Raw genomic sequence first — 22228 nt, forward strand, 5'->3', positions numbered from 1 at the left:
AAAACCACACCCTTTAAGTTTAGGATTGTCACAGAGGAACACACTTCTGTATGGCTGAGAACTGACTTGTGGGCGGGGATTCTCCTAATGTGTATGTGAGTGTATGCAGAGGAATATCCCCGCCATTGGCTGCCAGACCGCCAGTGGGTGTCCAGTCCTCTGATGGATGTCCAATCAGAGCCCGCGTCCACAGCAAGGTTCCGCCTCTCGTGCCTGCTAACCAATCACAGCTCGCAAGCAATATCCTCTCTGTGTATGTCAGTCAGTCAGTGTACACTATCCATATGGATGTGTATTGGCAGAATCCCGGCGTAATGTCAGCACTGGGCGCAAGGTGGGTGTGAAGTAGCCGCTAATGATTAGTTTTGACACCAATGAGGGTTATTTATTACATCCACTGACACCAATGATGAGGGATTTTGTGTCCACTGTCACCAATGATGAGGGATTTTGTGTCCACTGTCACCAATGATGAGGGATTTTGTGTCCACTGACACCAATGATGAGGGATTTTGTGTCCACTGACACCAATGATGAGAGATTTTGTGTCCACTGTCACCAATGATGAGGGATTTTGTGTCCACTGACACCAATGATGAGGGATTTTGTGTCCACTGACACCAATGATGAGGGATTTTGTGTCCACTGACACCAATGATGAGGGATTTGTGTCCACTGACACCAATGATGGTTTTTTTTATTACGTCCACTGACACCAACGTTGGGGGTTATTATTGCGTCCACTGACACCAATGATAAGGGTTTTATTGCATTCACTGACATCAGTGATGGGGGTTATTTTGGCATCCACTTACCCCAATGATGAGGGGTTTTTATTGCATCCACTGACACCAATATTGGGGGTTATTTCTGCGTCCACTGACACCAGTGATGGGCATTATTAATCCGTTCATTGACATCCATGCTGGGAGTTATTATTGCGTCCACTGACACAAATGTTGGGGGTTATTATGAGGCACACCATTATTCATAACATTTTATTTTTTTATCATTTAATCCATGTTGATAGAATATTTTTTTTTTACAAAAATACATCACCATTGTATATACAGTGGGGATCGAAAGTTTGGGCACCCCAGCTAAAATCTTGTATTAATGTGCATAAAGAAGCCAAGGAAAGATGGAAAAATCTCCAAAAGTCATCAAATTACAGATTAGACATTCTTATAATATGTCAACAAAAGTTAGATTTTATTTCCATCATTTACACTTTCAAAATAACAGAAAACAAAAAAAAGGCGTCTGCAAAAGTTTGGGCACCCTGCAGAGTTAATATCTTGTACTGCCCCCTTTGGCAAGTATCACAGTTTGTAAACTCTTTTTGTAGCCAGCCAAGAGTCTTTCAATTCTTGTTTGAGGTATCTTTGCCCATTCTTCGTTACAAAAGTCTTCCAGTTCTTTGAGATTTCTGGGCTGTCTGTCACGCATTGCTCTTTTAAGGTCTATCCATAGATTTTCAATTATGTTGAGGTCAGGAGATTGTGAAGGCCATGGCAAAACCTTCAGTTTACGCCTCTTGATGTAATCCCCCGTGGATTTCGAGGTGTGTTTAGGATCATTATCCATTTGTAGAAGCCATCCTCTCTTTAACTTCAGCTTTTTCACAGATGGCATCAAGTTACCATCCAAAATTTGATGAAATTTTATTGAATCCATTTTTCCTTCTACTCGTGAGATGTTCCCTGTGCCACTGGCTGCAACACAACCCCAAAGCATGATTGATCCAACCCCATGCTTCACAGTTGGACAGAGGTTCTTTTCATTCAATTCTGTGCCCCTTCTTCTCCAAACGTACCTTTGCTCATTCCGGCCAAAAAGTTCAATTTTAACCTCATCGGTCCACGGAACTTGTTTCCAAAATGCATCAGGCTTGTCTATATGTTCATTTGCAAAGTTCAAACGATGATTTTTGTGGTGAGGACGTAGAAGAGGTTTTCTTCTGATGACTCTTCCATGAAGACCATATTTGTACAAGTATCTCTTTATAGTGGAATAGTGTACCACAACTCCAGTGTCTGCCAGATCTTTCTGGAGGGATCGTGCAGTCAAACGTGGGTTTTGAATTGTTTTTCTCACAATCCTGTGAGCTGTTCTGTCTGATATTTTTCTTGGTCTTCCAGATCTTGCTTTAACTTCCACTGTTCCTGATGACTGCCATTTCTTAATTACATTCCGAACAGAGGATATTGACATCTGGAAACGCTTTGCTATCTTCTTATAGCCTTCTCCAGCTTTGTGAGCGTCAACTATTTTCAGTTTCAGTTTTCTAGACAACTGCTTAGAAGAACCCATGGTGCTGATTGTTGGGGCAAGGTCAGATGAGTCTGGGCATTTAAAACCTTTGAGATTGACATCACCTGGTCTTCCCAGACGATGATTGAGAACAATCCATGACACTGGCAGGTCTCAGCTTGGCAAAGGGGACAGTGCATGCTATAAATTCTTCAGGGTGCCCAAACTTTTGCAGACGCCATTTTTTTGTTTTCTGTTATTTTGAAAGTGTAAATGATGGAAATAAAATCTAACTTTTGTTGACATATTATAAGAATGTCTAATCTGCAATTTGATGCCTTTTGGAGATTTTTCCATCTTTCCTTGGCTTCTTTATGCACATTAATACAAATTTTTAGCTGGGGTGCCCAAACTTTCGATCCCCACTGTAAAATGTTGTAACATCTCATTACAGTAAAACAATCTTATCAATATAGTACATCAAATTCAAGAAAATATATAACATAACGACTTGATGTGTTTCCTGAACAAAGTCCACTTCTTCAGGAGCCGATATATGTCTAAAATAGTCTAAAATATGTCTAAAAGTCTAAAATAATAATATTGATAATTATTACAACATAACATAATAGTAATCAACATCCCGCTGTAGAGATGGTTAAAATAAAAAAACGCAAGTGACCACAATGCCACAACAGCCACCCAGAACACCAGCCGGCATCCAGGCGACTGCACCATTTCTGTTCTGCCTCCAGCTGCTGCTTTCCAGTCCCCTTTTTTTCATCTATACAGAGTGATGTTAATTACATACTGTGACCAGTGCAGCATCATATGACTGATGTGGCGATGATCAGGAGCACTAACTGGTGACGATATGTAAAAAAAAAAAAAAAAGAAACTGTGAATAATTTTTTAATTAAATATTTTTAAAACATTTTCTTTTTAACTTTTTTTTAGTAGTTCAGTGTCATCATAGTAATATTGTACTACTCTGGGGGTATTTTATTTTTTACACTTTGATTGCTTTTACAGCAAAGTTCACTGTAACAGCAATGTTTTGAACTGTCATGAATGGGTTACGTTTATACCAGCTGGGATTATACTATTGTGATCATTGATTGGTCACCAGCTATCACTTGGTACAGGGTGCTGTGATTGGCCCAGGTACCATATAATAGCTATGGACCAATCACAGCTCACTATAGGAAACAGCTGTTATGAATGAAATTCATTTATGTTTAAAATATTAAATTCATTCATAACAGCGTTGTTGATATTGTGATCGTGTGATGTCTTGTGTCATGCCTTATGAGGGTTCTGTGAGCCCCTAACCTTATGTGAGTGTGATTCTTTGGTTGTTTAATCACCTTTAAATAACTTATTATACTATGAGGAGCCTTTTTGCTTTATTTCAGTGTACAATAACGGCTGGGTGTTTTCTGATTTATCATTCATTTTTTATTGTTTATCATATTTGGTTTTCACTTCATTCATGCAGGAGTTTTGTCATTTATATGTTGGCACTATTTATAGCTAAGTCTCTTTAATTATGTGTTAGAGGGTCAGCCAGTTATTGGTTTATTGATCCACTCAGTATTAACCAATTCAATACCGGGCAATTTTACACCTTCCTGCCCAGGCCAGTTTTCAGGTTTCAGAGCTCTCACACTTTGAATGACAATTGCGCGGTCATACAACATTGTACCCAAACTAAAATTTTATCATTTTCTTCACACAACTAGAGCTTTCTTTTTTGGTATTTAATTGCCGCTGGGGTTTTTATTTTTTGCTAAATTAACAAAAAAAGACCAAAAATTTTGAAAGAAACACACGTTTTTCTTTGTTTCTGTTATAAAAGTTTGCAAATAAATAATTGTTCTTCATAAATTTAGGCCGAGATGTATTCTGCTACATGTCTTTGGTGAAAATAACCCAAATTAGGATGTATTATTTAGTTTGTAGGAAACTTATAGAGTTCACAAACTATGGTATAGATCTGAATATTGATCAATCCTGAAGTACTGACGGCCAATCTAATTTCTCGAGGTCCAAGAATGTCAGAACAGTACAGATATCCCCAAATGACCCCTTTTTGCAGAGTAGACAGTCCGACGTACTTCATAAAAGGAATGGCGAGTTTTTTGAAGTTGTATTTTTTTTGTCATAATTTTTCGGAAAATGAAAAAATTAAAAAAATTATTTTCACTATTTTTTTTTTACATATTGTCACCAGTGCAGTACAGCGTCATCCTATAACTGGCATGGCGGTGATCAGGGACACTGACTGGTGACAGTATGAAAAAATATATATATATTTTTTTTTATTATTTTTATTATTTTTTATTTTTTTATTAATTTTTTTTTCTTTTTTTTAAGATTTTGTTTTCATATTTCACTATGACCAAAGTAGTATAATGTTACCATAGTAACATTGTACTACTTTGGGGAAGTGATCAGTATTTTTTTTTTTTACACAATTTGCTTATAGCAAAGAATTACTTTGCTATAAGCAAGCATTTACCTGAATGACATCGATTCATTCAGGGTTTTTTTTTTTTGTGCTTAGCTGTGATTTGGTCACAGCTAATCACATGACATGTGCATGTGATTAGCTGTGACCATTCACAGCTAGACACTAGTATACAATGGATGGCATGAATGAAGCCATCCGTTGTATACAACTGTCATGTGACCTGCTGAGATTGGTCACAGCAGGTCACATGGTACCGGCAACGGGGGCCGATACTCAGATCTGTCATCAGCTGTGTCCGAGGTACACGGGCGGTGACAGATCGCACTGCTGCGTGGCTCTGCAGGAGCGCGATCTGTGCATGTGCGGGAGGATGCCATATGGCGTCCAGCCAGAACGTTGATGACATTTTCCAGCCGCCATTCGGCCAAAGGGCGGGCGGCAAATGATTAAAGTGATACTAAAGCTTCATTTAAGAGAATAAAATAAAATAACAAACATGTCATACTTGCCTGCTCTGTGTAGTAGTTTTGCACACAGCTGACCGGTCCTCTTCTTTTCGGGCCCATCATGGCACTCTGGCTCCTCCCCCTCAAGCAGTGCTCCCAGAGAAAGCTGCTTGCCTTGGGAGCACCGCTACGTGCTCGCTCCCAAGCCACTGCTCTATGTGTCCTTAAAGCGGAGTTCCACCCATTTTTAATACTTTATGTTAATATGTAGTCCCTGTGAAATAAAGCACAAGTTGGATATTTTTTTTTATTATACATACCTTTTAATCCACTGCAAGCCTGCAGTCCTGGTCCCGACCACCTAGGCGATGATGTCATAAGGCAATTTGCAAGGTCTCCTGGGATGTTGTTTCCTGTATCCCAGGAGTCCTTTGGTTTCCTGTAATCGCGGGACTTGGAAACCAGAAATGACGCGAATGGGAGGTGTTTTGCGCCATTTTACCGGAGTCCATGATATATTTGCTTCCTTGCAGTACAGTGCTGTACAGGTTGCCTGATGGGGGTGGGAAATTCATCCGTCCCAGGGGCGGACTGACCATTTGGAAACTCGGGCACTGCCTGAGGGCCTGGGGTCAGTAGGGGGCCCCATGAGATGCCCCTGGTATCTTTTTAATAAGCTTTTTTGAGTTTGGGCAAGGACACAGGGGCCCCATGATCCCCTATTGCCCGGGGGCCCCATGAGTTGTCAGTCCGCCCCTGGTCCCGACCACCTAGGAGATGACGTCATAAGGCGATTTGCAAGGTCTCCTGGGATGTTGTTTCCTGTATCCCAGGAGTCCTTTGGTTTCCTGTAATCACGGGACTTGGAAACCAGAAATGACGCGAATGGGAGGTATTTCGCACCATTTTACCGGAGTCCATGATATATTCCCTTCCTTGCAGTACAGTGATGTACAGGTTGCCTGATGGGGGTGGGAAATTCATCCGTCCCAGGGGCAGACTGACCATTTGGAAACTCGGGCACTGCCCGAGGGCCCGGGGTCAGTAGGGGGCCCCATGAGATGCCCCTGGTACCTTTTTCATAGGCTTTTTTGAGTTTGGGCAAGGACACAGGGGCCCCATGATCCCCTATTGCCCCATGAGTTGTCAGTCCGCCCCTGATCCATCCCCACCATTGTTATGGCAACCTGTACTGCACACGTCGCGCCGAGCAGTGTCTGTACTGCGCATGTGTGAGAACGTGTGCTGCATGCTGGGATAGCCAGCAGCACGATTCCAGCAAATAAATACCTGCGGGCTTCAGATGCCCACAGCCAGCATGGCACCTGCCTGCTTCCAGGATGCTGGTAAATGTTTATGATTTTCTAAGTAATTACAATGCTTTTAATATTGAATTATTCCAATTGTTAATGCTATTTGTAATGTCAACGTGGATCTGCTTTTAATAAAAAAGTTTTAGGGGGACTGGAGCTCCGCTTTAAGACACATAGAGCTGTGGCTCAGCCTCACCCCCAGATCTCTCCTCATTGGCTCACTGGCTGTGATTGACAGCAGTGGAAGCCTATGGCACACTCCCAGCACAATGACCAAGCTGTCAAAGACAGTTCCTGTTCTTTAGTACTGATTGGAAGTTAGCGGCCATTGTGACACCGCCAGCCAGTGATTGGATGGAGAAGAAGTAACACAGTGATGAGCTCATCCCTTTGTCATTCTTCTTTCTCTCCCTATCAGAATGCCCCTTGTCAGCACATTAACTGATTGGCTCCTTGTGCTGCTTCTTTCTTTCGCACTGTGAGCCCTGCTGTGCAAGAGGCTGATTGGGACAAATTGAGCTAATGATGTATACAGTAAATAAATATCCAGCTGTATTTATTTGTACCTTTCATATCTGTCTAGCGCTCTGCTTTAGAAACACCTGTTTAATACCTTTCTTCTTTGTTCATTTTCTTTCAGTTGCACCTATAACATTCTTCAATATTTTTTGTTTCACAATTCATGTAGGTGAAGCAGTTAATCAAACAATCCTTCAGGGAAATTCCAAAAAGCTTTTGTGACTCTTAACTGATTCTGCCTGATATATTTTGTGACACATGCTGATATCAGCCCTCCGGACTCTATGGTACAAGTCTTACCATGTAGACTCTTCATCTTTGCAGGTTATTTTTTAGCGTTCTACTGGACGCATACCTTTTTCATGACTTGTTGCATAAAGTTTGCATTTTTTAGCTAGTCACAGTTTTATCTGGTGTCAAATCAAATGTGGATGAGTCTAGAGAGATTTGTGTTCGAGGCTATTTGGATGTGACCAAGTATAAAGAAACGTGGGGAATTCAGGGGAAAAAAAAGACAACCCCAATTCCAAAACAGCTGGGACAATGTGTAAATCTACAAAAATGCAATGATTTGCAGATTTTACAAAGCCATATTTTATTCACATAGTTACATAATTAGTCTGGCTGAAAAAAGACAAAAGTCCATCCAGTTCAACCTTTAAAAAAAAAAAAAAAAAGTTATAATCCTATACCCACAGTTGACCAGAGAAAAGCAAAAAATCCAGCAAAGCATGATCCAATTTCCTCCTGCAGGGGAAACAGTTCCTTCCTGATCCCCCGAGAGGCAATCGGATATTCCCTGGATCGACTTTACCTATAAATGTTAGTATCCAGTTATATTCTGTGTATCTAAGAAAGAATCCAGGACTTTTTTTTTAAAGCAATCCACTGAGCTGGCCAGAACCAACTCTTGAGGGAGTTTATTCCACATTCGCACAGCTCTCACTGTGAAGAAACCTTTGACGATTAAATTTCTTTTCCTCCAGATGTAAAGAGTGCCCCCTTGTCCTCTGTGATGACCTCAGAGTGAATAGCTCTACACCGAGTTCACTATATGAACCACTGATGTATTTATACATGTTGATCATATCCCCCCTTATGTATTATACATGGAGATCATATCCCCCCTTATGTATTATACATGGAGATCATACCCCCCTTATGTATTATACATGGAGATCATATCCCCCCTTATGTATTATACATGGAGATCATACCCCCCTTATGTATTATACATGGAGATCATATCCCCCCTTATGTATTATACATGGTGATCATATCCCCCCTTATGTATTATACATGGAGATCATATCCCCCCTTATGTATTATACATGGAGATCATACCCCCCTTATGTATTATACATGGAGATCATATCCCCCCTTATGTATTATACATGGAGATCATATCCCCCTTATGTATTATACATGGAGATCATATCCCCCCTTATGTATTATACATGGAGATCATATCCCCCCTTATGTATTATACATGGAGATCATATCCCCCTTATGTATTATACATGGAGATCATATCCCCCCTTATGTATTATACATGGAGATCATATCCCCCCTTATGTATTATACATGGAGATCATATCCCCCCTTATGTATTATACATGGAGATCATATCCCCCCTTATGTATTATACATGGAGATCATATCCCCCCTTATGTATTATACATGTTGATCATATCCCCCCTTATGTATTATACATGGAGATCATATCCCCCCTTATGTGTTATACATGGAGATCATATCCCCCCTTATGTATTATACATGGTGATCATATCCCCCCTTATGTATTATACATGGAGATCATATCCCCCTTATGTATTATACATGGAGATCATATCCCCCCTTATGTATTATACATGGTGATCATATCCCCCCTTATGTATTATACATGGTGATCATATCCCCCTTATGTATTATACATGGTGATCATATCCCCCCTTAATCTCCTCTTCTCAAGAGAGAATAAATTCAGTCCCTCTAATCTTTCCTCATAGCTGATCTCCTCCATGCCTCTTATCAGTTTGGTTGCCCTTCTCTGTACTTTCTCCAGTTCCCCAATGTTCTTTTTGTGAATTGGTGCCCAAAATGTAGCTGCATATTCCAGATGAAGTGTTACTAATGATTTGTACCGGGGGAAATGATATCTCTCTCTCTCTGGAGTCTATACCTCTTTTAATACAAGAGAGGATTTTGCTTGCTTTAGTAACTGCAGCTTGGCATTGCATGTCATTATTTTTTTTTTTTTTTTTAATTTAAATATTTATTAAATTTTTCATAGCAATACAAATACCCAAAAAGGGGAAATACTTCTCATACAGATAAACATTTATAACATTTCTCCCTTTCCCCCGCTAAAAACTCTTTTCTTTCCCATCCCACCACCCCCCCATCCCACCCCCCGTCCCCCTCCCCCCCCTCTGCAGACTCTGGCCCATTCTAGTCTCTCGAGGCTTAATGATTTTTTGCTAACATCCTAGTTTATATTTCCCTATATTTCTCTTTCAATCCTGCTCTTTCCCACTTTTCCCATCTCCTGTAATAGACTCTCATCCTATCTTCCTGCATATGGTATGATCTTTCCATTCTACCTATCTGGTTCACTCTTTTTATCCAGTCCTCCTCCCTCGGAACCTCAGATTTCCGCCAAAACTTGGGTATCAGCCCTTTCGCCGCATTCAAGAAATACCATATACCTGAGTCTTTATATTTATTTACCGATGTCTCCACATTGTGTAGGAGGCACGTCGTTGGGTCTAGCCCTATGTCGATTTCAGTTATTTCTTCAATCAATTTGACTATTCTCTTCCAAAAAATCTGAATTCTTGGACATTCCCACCATATGTGAAACACCGTGCCTATCTCTCCACATCCTCTCCAACACATATTTGAGTTTTCCCCATTCATCTTGTGCTCTACACTCGGAGTAATGTGCCATCGTGTCACACACTTATAATTAATCTCAACCTCTCTCATACTAACATTATCGTGTATCAATCTAAACATTTTTCTCTGTTTATCCTCATCAAACCCAACTCCCATATCCCTTTCCCATTTAGTTATAAAAATTAACTTTGTGTTTGTGTCTAATTCTGTGAGTATTCTGTACACTTTTGATATACCGTGCTTCCCATCCCTTCGTGTCTCCAACAACCTTTCAAACATGTTCCACTCCTGTTTTAATCTCAGGGGTTTCGGTAGATTTCCAATAAAACATTTCAATTGATGATATTTCCACTCATCTATTCTAATAAAAATGTCTCCCTTCTTCTCTATTAAATCTTTAAGTGATCTCAATTCCCCCTCCACCAAAACGTCTCTCAGTTGGGTATCCTCCTTTCTAAACCATCTCCCTGATATCTTATTCTTTCCCGGGGCATTAGAGAGGCATTAATATAGAGTTAAATTCCCATTTCATATTTTTGTGTAAATTGTCCCATATCCTTAAAACATTTAAAGTGTAGATACTTGTGCTTTCTTTAATTCCTCTAAACTGTGGTGGAACCCATATCACCTGACTCAATCTGATGCCACTAAGATCATTTTCTATTGTTGCCCAACTTTTCCCCTTATGGTTAAATGTCCAGTCATATATTCTTGCTAAAACCACTGCCTTGTAGTATCTCTTGACATCTGGTAGAGCCAATCCCCCTTTCTCTTTAGTCCTGCTCAATGTTTCATATGCAATTCTAGGTTTTTTATTCTTCCATATGTATCTTGTTAACATTTTTTTCATTATCTTAAAGAAGGCCTCTGGAATTTTAATTGGTACCATTTGAAATCTATACAGTATTTTAGGCATAATTACCATTTTAACTAGGTTTATACGTCCTATCCAGGATGGGTTTCCTCCTTCTAGTCTTTTTAAATCTTCCCTGATCTCGTTTATCAAAGAGATATAGTTTAATCTATACAGATGCTTATATGAGGCAGTGAGTTTTATTCCTAGGTATTTTATCTCCTTTTCTCTCCATATAAAGGGGAATTCTTTTTGTAATTTTTCTTTTTCATTCTTTGATATATTAATATTCAGGATCTCTGTTTTCGTTGGATTAATTTTTAGATTTGATAGTTCACCGTACTCCTTCAGGATCTTCATTATATTTGGGAGAGTTATTCGGGGATTCCCCACATAGAACAATAAGTCGTCCGCAAAGGCCGCTACTCTATGTTCTATGGTTTCTATCTGAATTCCCTTCACTGATCCACTGTTCCTTATTGTTGACAACAGAGGTTCGAGTGACAACACATATAGTAAAGGGGACAGTGGGCAGCCCTGTCTTGTACCATTAGTCATTCCAATGGGTTCTGATCTCTCCCCATTTACCGTGATAATTGCAGTGGGCTCTCTATAAAGTTTACTTATCCATTCACGCATTCTATCACCTATCCCCAGCACTTTTAAGTTGTCCATCATAAAGCCCCAGTCCACTCTATCAAATGCCTTCTCTGCATCAATTGACAAGAGCACCACCGGGGCTTTCCCTTTTCTACTTTTCTGAATAAGCATCAGGGTTCTCAAGCCGTTATCTCTACCTTCTCTCCCTGGAACAAAGCCCACCTGGTCTCCATGGATCCATTCAGGCATTAGATCTTTCAACCTGTTTGCTAACACCTTTGCATACAGTTTAGTATCTGTGTTCAATAATGAGATAGGTCTATAGCTGGAGCACTGAGATGGATCTTTTCCCTCCTTGTGAATAAGTACCACATGGGCCTGTAGGGATTCTCTCCTCACCTCCATCCCACCTCCCAGAGCATTCATATATTTCTCCAACTTGGGTAGCAGTACTTCACTAAATTTCTTATAGTACCTAACTGTATAGCCATCCGGGCCTGGGCTTTTTCCCCCCCCTGTGCTTCTTAACGCTGTTTTAATTTCTTCCTGGGAAATTTCTGCGTCTAAGGAGTTCAACTGTACTTCACTTAGTTTTGGTAATCCCGCATTTTTTAAGTATATCATCTTTTTTTCATTACTTCCCTCTTGAGCTTCTTTTATCGGAGCATGGGGACTAATATTATATAACTTTTTGTAATACTCCGTAAACACTTTAATAATCTCTTTAGTTGAGTGGACCAACTCCCCCTTTGAACTTTTTATCTTTTCTATATAGTTCCTATTTTTCTTTTTATTCAAAGCTCTCATTAGATATCTTCCTGGCCTGTCTCCCCATCTATATCTCTCGTTCAAAACCCTGTTGTATACTCTTCTCTTCTCCTCATCCATCAACCTCTCAAGCTCATCTTTCTTGTCCAATAACTTCTGTCTCGTATCTTTTGTTATTTTCTTCTTATGGACCTGCTCCAAGTCCAATATTTCTTTTAAAAGCCCACTGACCCTCTCTCTTCTTTCCTTTTTTTTCCTTGCTCCTGCCGCAATCAAGATTCCTCTTATAAATACCTTGTGGCTTTCCCAGATTGTAGCGATCGACACTTCCTCTGTCTCGTTCTCCCTAAAGTATACCTTAATCTCTTTCTCGATTTTCTGAGCTAAATCCTCATCCAGAAGAAGAGCCTCATTCAACCTCCATCCCAATCCTCCAGTCCACCTGCTTCCCCATCCCATTTTCATTACAACCGGGGCATGATCCGAGAACGTCCTCGTCTCTATGTCAATTTTAACCAGGTGGTCTATAAGTTGATGGTCTATTAAGATGTAATCCAATCTCGAGTATATCTCATGTGCATTAGAGAAGAAGGTATAGTCTCTGTCTTTCATATGCATTATTCTCCAGATGTCCACCAGTTGATATTCATGCATCACTTTTTTCAAGGCTCTCAGAGACCTACTCCCCTCTCTTTGCACGGAAGAGGTATTATCCTTTTGTGGGTCCATACAGAAATTTAGATCTCCTGCTACTATCAAGCGCCCCTTTTTAAACTCCATTAATTTTCTCAACAGACCCTTCATATACGTCTCCGGGTTTTTATTAGGGCAGTATATATTGGCTAAAGTACACTCAATCCCCTGAAGTCTACCTTTTAAGAATAAAAACCTCCCCTCCGGGTCGGTTCTTCTATCCTCCAGCTCAAATCTCATATTCTTTGCTAAGCCTATTGCAACCCCTTTTGCTCTTTTAATTGGAGAATCTGCATAATACCATGTTGGAAAATATTTGGATTTCAATTTCACATTTGCCTCTATCTCAAAATGCGTCTCCTGCAAAAACACCACTGACGCAGCCCTATGATGTAACTCATTAAACAACCTAAATCTCTTCCCTGGACAACTCAGCCCATTCACATTATAGGTTATAAACTGTATATCTTCCATCTTTCCCAATTAACGCCATCTCTCTTCCAGATTGCCTCTTCCTCTTTATCCCATCTGTCATGCAGAGTGTTAACCCAATACCTCCTCCCCTCCCTCCCCCAGCCAACTCCCCTCCCCTCCTCCCACCCTCCTTTTCTCCCAACCCACCCCCCTCCCTCCCCCCCTCCAACCCCCTCCCCCCCCCCTCTTTTTAGGCCTAACATTTGCCTACTAATCATTTATGGATTACAAAGTCCACTTTTGATTTATTCCTTGGGCTAAGACTCCGTCCATGGACGACTTTCCCCTTATCTAACCTCCCCATTACCCCCCAAGCCCCTCCCATATTTATCATAGGCACCGAAAAGAATAACGAGGGTGATAGGGGGGGAACAGAAAAAGATAATGGAAACCTATTTCTCTTCCTCCATCCCTCTCCCCCTATCCCCTGCCCTCCATCTCCTCCCACCCACATATTGCCAGTCCTCTTTTCTCTTCATTCTATTTTCCCATTGTTCTTCTTCCCAACCAGGGATTTCCATTCTTTGGATTTTTAAACTATCACAGAAATTTTTCAAATCTTCTGGAAACCTGAGGTATGCTGTAGTCCCATTTTTCCATCCTATTAGGCACTCGGGAGTCCCCCATCTATATTGCACATTTTGTTCTTTCAACCTTTCCAATAGGGGTCTCAAAATTCTCCTTCTCCACAGAGTCTCTGGAGCCAGATCCGCATATATCTGTATATCTCCTCCTTCATACTTAATTACTGATTTTCCCTTGGACTTCTTCCAGATTTTTTCTTTATCCCGAAGTTCATAGAATTTAGCTATTATATCTCTCGGCCTTTCTTCCCCCAGGTTTCTCAGAGATTTTCCTTTTCTAAAGGTTCCTTCTATTTTAGACCCTTCCATTTCTGAGCTGTCTGTTATAGTGTTAAATATTTTACAAACCACCTCTTGCAGATTTTCTCCCTTTGAGTTTTCTGGGACCCCACGTATCAAGATGTTCCTCTTCCTATCTTTATTTTCTTGTAACTCAACCTTATACAGCAGTTTCTCTTGGGCTCTCCCTATATTGGTTAGTTTTTTTTCCAGTTCAGAGATAGCCTGGGCCTGACCTTTAACTTTCTCCTCCGTTTCCTCAACTCTCTCCAACAGGTGTCCCAGATCACTACGAATATTTACCATTTCTTGTTTTATTGTTTTCTCCAGTTCTTTAAACATTTCTGCCATTTCTTTTTTATTAGGTATTTGTAGATCTTTTTCCATCGCTGTATTGCCTGGTATTTGCTGATTACTAGTATCAAGGCCTAATGATACTCTAGGACTGCTTTCCGAACTGAGGTCTGCTTCTCCTCTTTCAGTCCTGCTCTGGGGTCTTTCTGGGGTTACGTTTCCTTGGAATGTATATTTTTTAATTGTAGCAGCCTGGGACCCTTTAAGCCCACTTCCTTTTACGTTTTTATTTTTCATTTTTCTCTATGGCACTTTTCCTTCTTATAGTCCTGTATAAATTCGTGGGTGAGGAGGGGAAATAGTTCTTTAAACTTTTCAAGTTTCTGCCCTGTCCCCTTGCTGGTTTTCCTTTTTCTCCTTTTTTTTTCCTCTTCTTCCTTCTCCCCTCACCCCCTCCTTCCCCTTAAGCCTCTCTTCTTCTCTCTGGGGGCGTCTTCCACCTTTTGAACATTCTCCAGGGGTCCCCCCTTTCACTTACACTCTGTTTCTTGGAGATCAACACACTAGTTCCTCCAAAGCAAATCACAGTTCATTCATAATCACTCACCCTCCTCCTGTATCCTCTTCCAGTGAGTGCCTTCTCGCTCAGTTCCTCTGAGGGTCCATTCATGGGGGGGGGACTCCCCAGGGTCTCTTCGGCCTGCTTGTCCAGTTCTCTGTAGATCTTCTTATAATTTCTTTTGGGCTCAAGGGGTACTAGTGGGATAGGGGGAGAATGAATCTGTCAGCGGCAAAGAGGTCGGCGTTGCTCTCTCACTGCAAAACGCCGGCCGGCCGGCTTCCCGATCTCCCAGTAATGCTTTGCGGCCGGTCACGTGATCGCACCGGCCCCCTTCGTCTCCCAGCGTCCAGGGACTCTCTCTCTGTCAGTCTCCAGACGCTCCTCTCACTCCCCTCGCCCGCGTCAAACTCTCCTCCAACGGGAGGCGCCAGGCCGGGTAAGTCCCACACCGCTGGGCTCTAACATGTCTCAGGGGCTAGGCTTGGAGGCTTGGGGAGGTCAGACAGCGGAGCTCCGTCCACGAGCTCCTACATTGAGCTCTCTCCTGCCGCCATGTTCAGGCCCCGCCCCCCCTGGAATGCCAGATTGCATGTCATTATTAAGCTTGTGATCTACCAGAACTCCCAGATCCTTCTCCACCATTGATTCCCCCAGTTGTACCCCCCCTAGTATGTATGATGCATGCATATTTTTAGCCCCTAAGTGCAGAACCTTACATTTATCAACATTAACCTCATTTGCCACATAGTTGCCCAATTACACAGTGCATTGAGGTCGGCTTGTAAGTTGAAACAATAGAAAATAGAAAACATACCAGGGGCCTACCTACAGGGGTCGCAATTGTGACCCAGCCCTATGCTGCAGGGGTCTTATGATGTGGCCCCTTTATATGCCTAAATAGAAGGAGTGGTGGGGGCGGCTGCATTTAGAAGAATCAATCTCTCCATTTTCCTCCTGCAGCCAATGAATACCTGCTTCTCCTCCTCTCCCTTCCACCGGCATTTAGTGGCTGCAGGAGGAAAATGGAGAGATCGGTTCCTCTATATACAGCCGCCCCCTCCTATCCAGCTTCCTTCTGCTGCATATAGCCCCCCCCGGTCTCCTCGGCCTCACATGCTCTCAGGCCCCTCCTCTCCTGCCACCTGTTCTGCTGGGTTCCCCCTCCCCTTTCCTGGGAATGCTGTAGTGTTGGAGAGCGGAGAAGGGCCCAATAATGTGTAATTTACCGGCCCATTCCTTTTCTGAATGGACAGTCAGGGATCAGTACCGATCAAGGCTCTATTCATTCATAACGGACACATAGTAAACTGTGTTTACTATGCTTCAGTTTATCAATGGACAGAAAGCACTGTACAGAGCTATTCCGGTTCATTCATTCTGTGCATCTGAGGGATGCAGAGAGGGAAATTTAAGAGCTGTTGCCTCAATCTCCATTCTCTGTCCCAAAGGTGGAACATCAGAGATCTGTTTAGAACCCTGATATTTCAACAAAGCTACCCAACTTGGCTCCTAAAAAAAATGTAAAAAATAATAAAAAAAAAATAAAATAAAAAAACTACAAGAGGTCATTGGTCAATCCTCTAGTATACAAATCACACAAAGGGAGACTTCAGGAAACTGGCAAATCTTAAGGGAGTACTGTATTGTATTCATAACAATATTAGTAAGGATCATTATTTAAAAACTGTATTAGTATTGTTGATATATTTTCTTACTTTGAAAAATGTGTGTATATCCTCTGTCCATCCCTGTAGCGGCAGCTGCTGCTTTTTTGGCTCTTCATGATAGCCAGCAGGGGGAGTGATACATCAGCTTCCTGTTGGAGAAAGGAAAGAACACATATCCAGGCACCCTTTAGATGTGTATGTTCCAGGGAAGGAGCTAGCCACCGAACAGCACAGTTAAAATCTGCTCCATCCAGTGGCCTGCAGAGAGGAATATGAAATCAGGCTCAACACTTGTCTTCACTTACAGCCTCTGCTCCCAAAGCATCTGAATGTATTACTACAAAGGGAGATATTGCGAGATTAGAATGAATTAAAGACACAGGCATAAAGGAAATTAATGCAGATGGGGATCCCTGAAATTATTCTAAGGTGTTTATGGGAACTAAATGTACACAATATTTAAAAGAAACAATTGAAAATTTAAACAAAGTATATGTACAGTATCTCACAGACGTGAGTCCACCCCTCACATTTTTGTAAATATTTTATTATATCTTTTCATGTGACAACACTGAAGAAATGACACTTTGCTACAATGTAAAGTAGTGAGTGTACAGCTTGTATAACAGTGTAAATTTGATGTCCCCTCAAAATAACTCAACACACAGCCATTAATGTATAAACCACTGGCAACAAAACTGAGTACACCCCTAAGTGAAAATGTCCAAATTGGGCCCAAAGTGTCAATATTTTGTGTGGTCACCATTATTTTCCAGCACTGCCTTAATCTTCTTGGGCATGGAGTTTACCAGAGCTTCACAAGTTGCCACTGGAGTCCTCTTCCACTCCTCCATGATGACATCACGGAGCTGGTGGATGTTAGAGACCTTGCGCTCCTCCACCTTCCATTTGAGGATGCCCCACAGATGCTCTATAGGGTTTAGGTCTGGAGACATGCTTGGCCAGTCCATCACCTTTACCCTCAGCTTCTTTAACAAGGCATTGGTCGTCTTGTGTTTGGGGTCATTATCCTGTTGGAATACTGCCCTGCGGTCCAGTCTTCAAAGGGAGGGGATCATGCTCTGCTTCAGTATGTCCCAGTACATGTTGGTATTCATGGTTCCCTCAATGAACTGTAGCTCCCCAGTGCTGGCAGCACTCATGCAGCCCCAGACCATGACACTCCCACCACCATGCTTGACTGTAGGTAAGACACACTTGTCTTTGTACTCCTCACCTGATTGCTGCCACAAACGCTTGACACCATCTGAACCAAGTAAGTTTATCTTGGTCTCATCAGACCACAGGACATGGTTCCAGTAATCCATGTCCTTAGTCTGCTTGTCTTTAGCAAACTGTTTGCAGGCTTTCTTGTGCATCATCTTTAGAAGAGGCTTCCTTCTGAAACGACAGCCATGCAGACCAATTTGATGCAGTGTGCGGCATATGGTCTGAGCACTGACAGGCTGACCCCCCACCCCTTCAACCTCTGCAGCAATGCTTGCAGCACTCATACGTCTATTTCCCAAAGACAACCTCTGGATATGCCACTGAGCATGTGCATTCAACTTCTTTGGTCGACCATGGCGAGGCCCAGGGGCGGACTGACAACTCATGGGGCCCCCGGGCAATAGGGGATCATGGGGCCCCTGTGTCCTTGCCCAAACTCAAAACAGCCTATGAAAAAGGTACCAGGGGCATCTCATGGGGCCCCCTACCAGGGGCGGACTGACAACTCATGGGGCCCCCGGGCAATAGGGGATCATGGGGCCCCTGTGTCCTTGCCCAAACTCAAAAAAGCCTATGAAAAAGGTACCAGGGGCATCCCATGGGGCTCCCTACTGACCCCGGGCCCTCGGGCATTGCCCGAGTTTCCAAATGGTCAGTCCGCCCCTGCCCCCTACTGATCCCGGGCCCTCGGGCAGTGCCCAAGTTTCCAAATGGTCAGTCTACCCCTGGCAAGGCCTCTTCTGATTGGAACCTGTCCTGTTAAACCACTGTATGGTCTTGGCCACTGTGCTGCAGCTCAGTTTCAGGGTCTTGGCAATCTTCTTATAGCCTCGGCCATCTTAATGCAGAGCAACAATTCTTTTTTTCAGATCGTCAGAAAATTCTTTGCCATGAGGTGCCATATTGAACTTCCAGTGACCAGTATGAGAGAGTGAGAGCGATAACACCAAATTTAACACACCTTCTCCACATTCGCACCTGAGACCTTGTAACACTAAGGAGTCACATGACACCAGGGAGGGAAAATGGCTAATTGGGCCCAATTTGGACATTTTCACTTAGGGGTGGACTCACGTTTGTTGCCAGCGGTTTAAGCATTAATGGCTGTGTGTTGAATTATTTTGAGGGGACAGCAAATTTACACTGTTATACAAGCTGTACACTCACCACTTTACATTGTAGCAAAGTGTCATTTCTTCAGTGTTGTCACAAAGATAGAATTAAAATATTTACAAAAATGTGAGGAGTGGACTCACTTCTGTGAGATACTGTATATGTAATTTTTTATTTTATTTTTTTGCTTTAGTTACAATGTAATCTCCTACAGTTTTCCATTTATTCTCATGTTTAATTAGTCCATTGAAACAATCAGTTGACTTTTTTCTTCAACCCTATTGAGATGGGAAAACACTGCCTTCTTGTGGAGGAACTAGAGTACTGCAGACACCAGTCCCATTTATATGGGCGAAATTCATAAAACTGTCACAGCCTAAACACAAAGCAATATTAAATGTGTTTTTAAATATACGGATTGTTTGTGAAACATATATTATTTAAAAAGCACACTTATTTGCTTTTTTGTACTATTTTGATAGGTACACACATAGCTAAATGTATTATTAGTAAAATGTAGAAGTTGGCTCTTTAAATGGATGACAAGGCCCTTTAGAGGCTTCCTTGACTGGCAGGTTTGGGAAAGCTTCCCCTATTACAGATATCCATTCTGGCCTGTGACTATTAGCAAACGTCTCTTAGAGATAGCAGTCTGCTGCATTGGATATAAAAGGAGTTAGTGCCTAAAGGTGTACAGGCTGGGTGTGATATTCCAGGTAGTAAGAGGCATTATTTACATCAAAGGTAATCCTGGTGGAGAGGTTTGCTCTAGAACAGTATTCCTTATGGTGAGTACATCTTTCTTAGATTATTACAAAACTTGTCAAGGTTTGTATTTTGTGCAGTTGCTTCTTAGCAGAAGATACTTTATCCAGGCGGCTCAGGTAGAAAGACTCATTAGGTACCGGGGTGGAATGACCATTTGGACACTGGGCACTGCCCGGGGGCCCGGAGTCAGTAGGGGGCCCCATGAGATGCCCCTGGTACCTTTCATAGGTTTTTTTGGGAGTGGTTTGAGTGTGGGCGAGGACACAGGGGTCCCATGATCCCCTATTGATCCCCAGGGGCGGACTGACCATTTGGAAACTCGGGCACTGCCCGAGGGCACAGGGTCAGTAGGGGGCCCCATGAGATGCCCCTGGTACCTTTTCATAGGCTTTTTTGAGTTTGGGCAAGGACACAGGGGCCCCATGATCCCCTATTGCTGGGGGCCCCATGAGTTGTCAGTCCACCCCTGTTGATCCCCTATTGTCTGGGGGCCCCATGAGTTGTCAGTCTGCCCCTGTTAGCTACCCAAACCATTGGAAAATGTTATCTTTTATAGTGCCACAAAAGCAGACAGGTGATGCAAACTGGCAATAGATGACTGAGCTGGGGACATGTGAGGCTAAGGAGTTGTATTGTGATCAGTCATCCCACCTAGAGGGTTCATGGATTTGTTCTGGGGTACCCGGTGAGCTTTTATTGCTTTCTTCTATCTTTTTCACCCTAGAATGATCTGTTGTTTCCTTAACCACTTCAAGTTCGGACACTTTCACCCACTTCCTGTCCAGGCCAATTTTCAGCTTTCAGTGCTATCACACTTTAAATGACAATTGCGCGGTCATGCAACAATGTATCCATATTAGTTTTTTTAGCATTTTTGGAGACCTATAAAACTTTATTTTGGTGTTATTTATTCACCACTGTGATTTTTATTTTTTTGCTATATAAATGAAAAAGTCCAAAAATTTTGAAAAAAAAGTGTTTTTCTTATAAAATTTTGCAAATAAATAATCTTTCTTCATAAATCTTGGCCAAAATGTATTCATCTATCTTTTTAGTGAAAAAAATTGCCCAAATTAGTTTATACCCAAAAATTATAATTTTGCAAACATTTTTTTTACATTTTTTTTTTTTTTTTAATATTATGGGTTTTTTTTACATATTGTCACCCTAACAGTACAGTGTCACCATAGTAACACTGTACTACTTGTGTGGGGTGATGAAGATTTTTTTTTCTTTTTTTACACTGATTGTTTTTTACACCCATAAAAGCTGTAAAAGCAACAATTTATCCTTCTCTCTGACTGCATTCTTGTAGCCATTGAGAAATACTGTGAGAGCTGTGATTGGTCACAGCTTGTCACATGGTACATGGCTGTTGTGAATAGCCTTGTACCATGTGACCTCTGTGATCATTCACAGATTTCACAAGTAGTAAGCAATGAAGTCAGGAAGTGACATCTTGTTTACTACTATTCATGTGATCACTGATTGGCCACACATACGTACAGCGATCGGTGGAGCGCGCACAGACAATGAATGCGGGGTGGTGTTTAGAAACGTCAACCCACTTTGGCAGCGGTCCCGTCTGGCCGTTTATCTACATGGGCTGGACGGGAAGTGGTCAAAGGCATTGTACACTTTCAAATGTGTTTTTTTTTTTGTAAACTAGGTATTAATGTAGTTATATTTCCTGTGTGTCATGGCTGATGGATTCCCTTATGTCTATGTATTCATTCACCAAAGGGACAGGTAACTTAATGCTGAAGGTCACAAAGCATCCATTCCACGCCTCATCATTTCCTCTGTGTTGCATCACAAATGTAGGAATGCAAATGTGATGAAAACATACAGGATCTCTTCCCTTCATTTCCCTGCCTGCTTGTGGTTGTTTTAGATCTAATTACTAATTTTCACCTGCAAAATACTAGACTGAGAGACCCAGGATTGTGGGATATGCAATTTCCCAGAACCCTTGGGCACAACCAGGGGTGAACTGACCATTTGCCCGAGGGCCCAAGGTCAGTAGGGGGCCCCATGAGGTGCCCCTGGTACCTTTCATAGGCTTTTTTGGGTGTGGTTTGAGTGTAGGCTCCATGAGTTGTCAGTCTGCCCCTGGGCACAACACTCACAATTATACACCATTCAGAGAATGAATCGTTTATTAGTACTATACTACAATAAGGTAGTTTATACTTTATGTATGTAAACTTTACAAAAACATTACATGTGTACAGTATATGGACAGGAACTGCCAACATGATCCAGTGTAGTTTTCAAGCCTGTGTAAATGAACCCTTATACCTTACCTTATTGGAGGGTAGCTTGCCATGGGTCTGAACTGCAAATGCAGTGCTTCTGCCATAAGAACACAGAGCCAGGTTTACCTTTTAGACACAGTAGGCACATCCCTGAATACATCCTCTTGTGATGAAACGCGTTGG

At 41.9% G+C, this 22228-nt stretch overlaps 1 long non-coding RNA gene across 2 annotated transcripts in view; it reads left to right on the forward strand.

The window, feature by feature from the left end:
- The first annotated feature begins 178 nt into the window (after window positions 1–178).
- Window positions 179–22228, forward strand: part of LOC149465790 (uncharacterized) — a 98760-nt gene continuing 76710 nt past the window's right edge. The window contains exon 1 of one of the 2 annotated variants that reach the window (XR_016312206.1): window positions 179–334. This is a non-coding gene — a long non-coding RNA (uncharacterized LOC149465790). The remainder of the gene's footprint in view (window positions 335–22228) is intronic. The other variant, XR_016312207.1, reaches the window with a different exon arrangement.

The sequence above is a fragment of the Staurois parvus genome, unplaced genomic scaffold, assembly GCF_062004578.1.
Source record: "Staurois parvus isolate SC_StPar_1 unplaced genomic scaffold, SC_StPar_1.0 ptg000137l, whole genome shotgun sequence".
NCBI classification, from domain to species: domain Eukaryota; kingdom Metazoa; phylum Chordata; class Amphibia; order Anura; family Ranidae; genus Staurois; species Staurois parvus.